The sequence below is a fragment of the Telmatherina bonti genome, assembly GCF_933228915.1.
Source record: "Telmatherina bonti genome assembly, chromosome: 1".
Lineage (NCBI taxonomy): Eukaryota > Metazoa > Chordata > Actinopteri > Atheriniformes > Telmatherinidae > Telmatherina > Telmatherina bonti.
Genome location: NC_136619.1, coordinates 9,203,226 through 9,210,664, shown reverse-complemented (window position 1 = coordinate 9,210,664; position 7,439 = coordinate 9,203,226).

The window sequence follows — 7,439 nt, the reverse complement described above, 5'->3', positions numbered from 1 at the left end:
TCTGGAAAAAACACTCAGACTCAGACAAATAGCACGAATGCTTTCAATGGAGAAACTACAGGAGAACACAGGAGGGCTTGGGTTACCACAAGGCTCAACGCTCAAGCGATGAAGGACTGGCAGCCAGCTCCAGATAGAGTGTAGCGGGCACATCCTCTGCAGCTGTGTAGAATGAAACACCTGTGGTGGATCACCCTCCAGGAAAGGACCCCTGGCACCATCTGGAGGACACTAAAACACACTGCATCCCGAGGGAAACCAGATCCCTGACACTTTTACAAAAAGAAACAGAACCTTTACATTTTACTAGTTTTTTGCTTATTCTGAAATGTTTTTGATGTGTGGTTCTCTGTGAGGGAGAACATCTCTGCTTTATGATATGTTTACTATGTTTTACATCCTGTCCGTTAACTGTCATTCAAATGAAGATTTTATTTTATTTTATTCTGAAAAGCATGAACTTCAATTCTCTCATTATGAATTGAGAAAAAAGTCCAACTCTGCTTTTCCAATATTGGTGGCTTTTAACTCCAGAGAGCATGATGACTAGGTCTTTTCTGTCTTATATTGTCTTTTCAACTGTTTTTGTTTTTTTTTGTTTTTTTTGCTATTAATGTTGATTAATAGACATGCATGTTAGGTTAATTGGTTACTCTAAATTGCCCCTCGGAGTGAGTGTTTTTTTATAGTCTCTGTTGCCTGTTGAAAAGCAGGAGCAGTACAATTATCCTTCATGATATGCTTATAGGCCAGTGTACTTTATCACAAGCTCAACACTCATTTTCTGTTTTACTTCATCCTTCGTCCACCTGCAAGTTTTGGTGCACAAAATAAATAGAATTGTGCTGCTGTTGTTAAAACATCAAATGAATGGATTTATGATCTTTTCAGATGTGTGAAGCAACTTTTCCAAGTCGAAGGCTGCATGGTGGTGTGAGGGTTCTTGCTTGACGTTCCAGCTTTTCCAAAAAACATGTATTGTAGATTATAATGCAACTTCAAACTGAGCCTGGGAGTGAGGAAGTTTTTCCTCTATCACAATAAGAGTGTCAGTTTTCATCCACAAATGAATGCTTGGTGTGGCGTCACAAGACTGTGTACTGGTCAGGTGTACTCTGGTCCCCCAGACAGGTTGCAGGGCTGACACAGAAACAAACAACTCATGCTAATGTTGGATCCTTAATTTTAGACGCAATCAACCTAACATGCTTGTCTTTGTGGGAGGACACCAGAGAAGCAGGAGAGAACTCATACATTCACAGGTTCAAACCAGAAACATACTTGTTGCTGTTTTCCTAATGAAAGATCTGTATTTATAAAAGAAAAGTATGTATAATAATATATGTAGTAAAAATTAAACAAACTTAAGGATAAAATTAAACAACTCTCCAAGAATATGAAAGTAATTTAAAATATGTTATTTTTCCTTTGTAGATTTTTTGTTTTGCTACTTGTTAGGAATAAAGACTAACGAACTAACTAACTAACTAACTAAATTGAAGCACAGACTAACTAACTACAAATAATATAAAATGATTAACTTACTATTTAAAAAGAAAAAAACAAAACTAGCTTACGACTGAAAAACATTTAAATAATAACTTCATAACTAAACAACTAACTAACTAACTAATGAATTACGAAACTGAAGTATTAACTAACTACAAATAATATAAAATGACTGACTTACAATTAATCTAAAACAAAACAAACCTACCTTACTTACAACTAAAAATTATTTTAAAAAACTAACCAGAAAAATTAATGAATGAATAACTACCTAACAACTAAAAATTAATTGAAACACTAACTATCTAACTAACTAAATATTTAACCATAAAAACCCAAAAACTAGAAAAAACTGACTAACTAAGGATAATGCAGGTGAAACTGCACGTTTCTCTTTCTTTTAATACCCTCCAGAACCAGTCTCACCAGAGGGTGGAAGTCACCTTCCCAACGCTTTGGACGGGTCGGACGGACATTTACTTATGGAGGTGGACGTGATGCTGGAGGTTGGTTGATGGTTTTATATGGTGGAGACGAGCTTGTTGTCCGCTGCCTCCTCCGGGGGACTTCTGGAAGATCTTCAAGCTCCTCGTTGGTCCTTTTTAATCCTCCTGCCATCGATGGACTCTGGCTTGTTGTAAGTGGTGAGGGGAGCAGAGACAGTGGAGGATTGTAAGGAGATGAGCACAGGGCGGAATCTGGGGAGCTGGATCTGGATTTTGGGTTGAATGGGCTTTGAGAAGGTGAATGAAAGGTTGGTGTCGGCCTCATTTTCAAGATGACCTTGGACTTGTCTTCTGAAAGCTCATAACCCAATTGTTGGACTCCTGAGGACTTGAAACTTGTTGTCCGCTGCCTCTTCTGGGGAACTTCTGGCAGATCTTCAAGCTCCTCGTTGGTCCTTTTTAATCCTCCTTCCATCGATGGACTCTGGTTCGTTGTAAATGGTGAGGTGCTCAAAGACAGTGGAGGATTGCAAGGAGATGACCACAAGGCTGAATCAGGAGAGCTGGATCTGGATCTTTCTGGAGATCTTTGTGAAAATGTTGTCTTCAGATGTCCTCCCTGGATGATTTTTAGCTCTCCTTTCACAGACCTAACAGTCAAGTAATCATGTGCTGATGGTGAACGGCCCCAGTGAAGAACTGGAGGAGGAGCTGGTTGAAGATCTGGAGCTTGGTGTCAGCCTTCTTTTAAGGATGACCTTGGACATTTCATCCAAATCCTCATAAACCATTTCTTCAAGTCCTGATGACTTCAAGCTCGTTGTCTGCTGCCTCTTCTCCAAAACTTCAGGCAGATCTTCAAGCTCCTCGATTTTCCTTTTTAATCCTCCTGCTCTCGCTGTTGTAATGCTTGGTAAGCAGCATGGAGATGGTGGTGGAATGTGCAGAGAGGATGTCAGGGGTGAATTGGGAGAGCTGGATCTTGGTGGGGATCCTGTCTTCTGATGCCTTCTGAAAATTAGTATAAATTCACCTTCACCAGGCTCATAAGTCCAGTATTCATCTGTTGGTGATGAATGGCTTTGATGAGAGCAGGATGATGATCTGCATGAAGATCTGGACAAGGAGCTGGATGATGATGTGGAGGATGAACTTGATGAAGATCTAGACGAAGATCCAGACCACCAAGTGGAGGATGAGCTTGATGAGGTACTGGATGAAGATCTGGATGAAGATGTTACTGGTACCATTCTGAGCATCAGCTTTGGGCTTCCAGGCCTGCTGGGATTAGGAACCAGGGAAGCTGTCCAGGTGTATCCCTGCTCAGTCACAGGACTGCAGGCTTCAGGAGAGTCCTTAGCGATGGCTGGTGAAGGGACTTTCCTAAACCTTGGTCGTCCAGACCTGGTCGGCTTATGAATGTGGACTGAAGTCCGGGTGCCTTGCTGATCTATCTGTAGACAGAAACAAACACATTCTTTGTTAGCAATGAAATTAGACATTGAATTATCTATCTATCTATCTATCTATCTATCTATGTTTGGTTTTCTAATATTGGTTGAATAATTTTGGTGGTGATTATTTTTCCTTCTTTTGTGCTTTAAGCATAAAATTATCAGTTTTAAATTAGTTGTTTATAAACGATTACATAATCCAAGTGACTGTCGTTCAGATTTGGAAAACACTTATTTGCCACATGGGTAAAATTGAGTTAATAATCGAAATCTGTCAATAATCAGTTAAACTTGATGAGTTTTTTTATTTAAAAACACCAGTTTGTTTAACAAACACCAATGGATTTTTTTAGAAAGGTTTTGGGTTGAAAATATCATCACAGATTATGTTATAACTATGAAACTTCTCTGCTTTGCCACAAAAAACAGAAATATGTGAATTTAATTTTATGTTTATGAACTAAGGTGTGGTGTTTAATTATAATAAAGGCAGACTGAACTTTGTTACTGTAACTAACATCTAAAAATATTTGACACTTAATTAGGAGTGACATTTACACTAAATTCTGTTTTCAAATCTACAAACAAAAAAGTCTTATTTCACATTTAGTTTACATGAAGTGAAATAATTAAGCCTCGGTATAAAGAATCCATCTAAACTGGGATGTTTTGCTGAGAATTTCATATGAACAAACATTAAATTGTTATGTTGAACGATGGATATTGTGATGTGTAACTTATCTATATCTATTGTATGTGATAATCACGTATCGTGGTGTACCCTAAAAATTAAAATCACCACCAAAATGATCCATTTCCCATCAAATTTGCAATCATATGTGTAGAATCTAAAATGAATACTGAGTAAAATATAAGATTTTTCAGTAAAACATTAGCTCAATTAACAAACAAGCATTTGTAGAAAGGCTTTGGGTTGTTTAAATGTCCTAAAAGTTAAAATGACAACAAGTTTATGGATTTTAAAAGAAAAACACTTACGTCTTCCATACTGGGACAGGTTTCCATTATCTCGTTTACACGCAGAGGGTTTTCAGGACTGAAAAACTCGTCGCTGGAGGTCGTCTTTTCCACGGTGTGAACTTGACAAACTGAGCTCTCACAGGTAGAACTGGGAACTTTTAATGATCTGAAGACGTAACAAAAGAGACTTTTTGGTGACATCACGCTTTGATGCACTCACGTCAAGTTCTGAGGTTGCTATTGACAACAGGCAACGTGTTGAAAGATAACTCTGCACCAGTTTAAATGACTTCATGTCAGTCTTTGTCCATTTTATCCATCTGACATAAACTCTGAGGTAACTGATCCATCATATTCAGATTATTTCTGATAGAAACAACAAATTGGTTCATTTTACAGTGAACATATTGCTTCATGGATCTGCACCTCCAGCTGCAGCCAAGTGGACAATGACGGCGTGGAGCGCCCCCTGTGTTCACAGCGTGTAACTGCAGGCGCTGTGCAGGACAAATAAATGGCTTTTTCTTATCGAAGGATCTGCTGTGATTAAACAATACAGCATGAATCATTTGCCTTAAAGGGTCAAGTTATAATTAATATGATATAAATTACATTTATCATTGTTGTCATCACTAAATACTCTGATCTACCAGCCTCTGATGAAACAGTTGAGTATTATCACATTTTAAGACTAATTTCAAGTTATCAATAGTAATCTATCTATAATTCTTTTCAAATAATTTATCAATTATAATGTTGTGATAAGTTCTTTTTCTAACACTCTGATGCAAAAATCATTAAAAACAGTCCTACACCTTTTTTTTTTTTTTTTTTAAAACATTTACTTCTCGACAAACATATACAGTGATGCTTTTATATTTAATGTTATTCAACTTTTTATTTATTTCTATTCATTCTGTGAAGTACAAAATACTTTTTGTCATGTTTATATAACATAAATATGTAAATAATTATGGCTGCGTCATTTCCTTGTCCCATTTATTACTGGGGCAAACTTGTTAATTACAATGATTTGTATGTACAATATGTTTTACCTGTGTCATTTTTGAGTGAGTGGCTTTTTTTTTTTTTTAGCTGGTTCAAAGGTCTTCACCAGTTCTCAGTGTCTGGTTATACTGTGGCCCTGACTCCCATTTTCTTTGAAGAAATATCAAGTCAGCTCAGTACCTCTTAACAGCAGTGCCTCTATTCATAGCACCTAAAAAAGAAAAGTGTTCCTATACATGGCCACTAGATGCCACTCTAAGACCAGAAATGAAAAGAAACTCCGTGCTTTTCTGTCCATGGTGCTTTTCAGTTCACCAAAAGCAGTTTAGTTCAACCTTTCCCTTTTTTTGTGATTGGCTTTTTTGTGTGTAGTGCAACCAGCATTGTCTGTTTGTTACCAACTAAATCAGCATAGTTAGTATCAGCTAAGGCTCTTTTAAATTTTTTTTTAAAAAAAGTAGAGCGTGTTATGTCAAGTCAGGGACTTATTGTCTAACAGGCCCTCATTAGCATTTGAACCCATGAACTCTTGTTTTGAGGCACGCCGTCTTTATTCACTGCACCACTAGCATGCATGCTTGCCAGCAGGAAAGAAGCAATGAAATTTTTCAAATTAGCATGGGATGTCTTTTCTTTCTTTTTTTTCTCTTACAGCAGGGTGTAATGAGCGGGATTGCAAAAGCATGAGCGTGGTTGAACTGAACTCCAGGAAAAATGTGACAGACTTTATTGTTCAGTGTGAAAAACTTTTTTTTAAAAGTTGCTTAAACACAAAATGGCCCAATTGCTGAGGTGACTTCCGTTTTGTCCAATCACTGGAGAGGATTTTAACATTTGGCAAAAATATGAATAACCTGAAAAGCTGACATGTTAGAAAGACCAAAAGTCACAGCACACATCTCCTGAATGAGCTGAAAAGTTTGATATTAGAATGGTTGAAGTGAGGCAAAAGTTGTAGGAGTAGCGTGCCAAACGTTTAGCAGGAAAGACAATGGGGACGGGAACTTGATGAACCGGACACTGCAAACTGGTGCAGAGCTCCAAAACCCCCAAAACCAGAGACAGAGCTGAATTTCTGCAACGTCCAATGAACAGTGGGTTTGAAAGACTTTCATCCAATCACAAGTCTGAATTTTTTTTTTTTAACAAAATGCTAAATAGCTCAAAATCTACAAAGAGTTGAAACTACAAAAGTCGTAGCACACATCTCCCGAAGGAGCTGCAGGTTTTGAGACGTAAATGATTGAAGTGACAAGCACACAAGTGAAAGGGTTACTAAGAACTCTTAGATACAAGGCAATGCTTCCCAGTTTGGTTTCAGTTTGAAAACCTACCACAAACTAACGACATCCTCCTTGTTTTAAATAAAAACTTTGATCAGTCTGTTGGATTTCAAAGACAGATCAGAAATGTTCATCCTCCTTTTATGGGAACAGACCCAAAACAAACACAACCACAACGGTTCAGCTAAGATTCCTTGCTTTAAAAAAAAAAAAGAAAAGAAAAAAAAAAAAAAAAAAAAGGGAAAAGTGAGAGGTCCTGGGTTCAAACCCCAGATGAATCCTTGTGGCACTCTCGTCGTCTAGGAAAATAAAAATACAGTGCCCTTGGCGTGAATTTGTTAGAAGTTCTTGTGGCCATTAAAAATAGATGACAAGCACATACTATTGCAAACACAATTGTCTGAGAACACCTGACCACATTTAATCAATGTGGGGGTTGGGTCAGCCTACATTATCTTGAGGGAGCTGGCTCAAAATTTTAACTACTGCTCTGTTAGTGAACAGCATGCTCTATAAAAAGTACTTAATAACTGAACATACAGGTGCATTCAGAGTGTAGGTAAGTGCACATTAAGTTCACCAGTAAAGGTAAAAGTTAACTTTAGGTATTCCGACGTCATGCAATGAGCTGTATATCCCCAACGTTTTGTGAGGAGTGTGTAACTAGTTCATCCAGTACCACAGTCTGTGTAATCAGGGCAAAATTGATGGGACAGGGCATCTGGCTTGGTGTTCTTAGATCCAAGACGGTAAGAAAT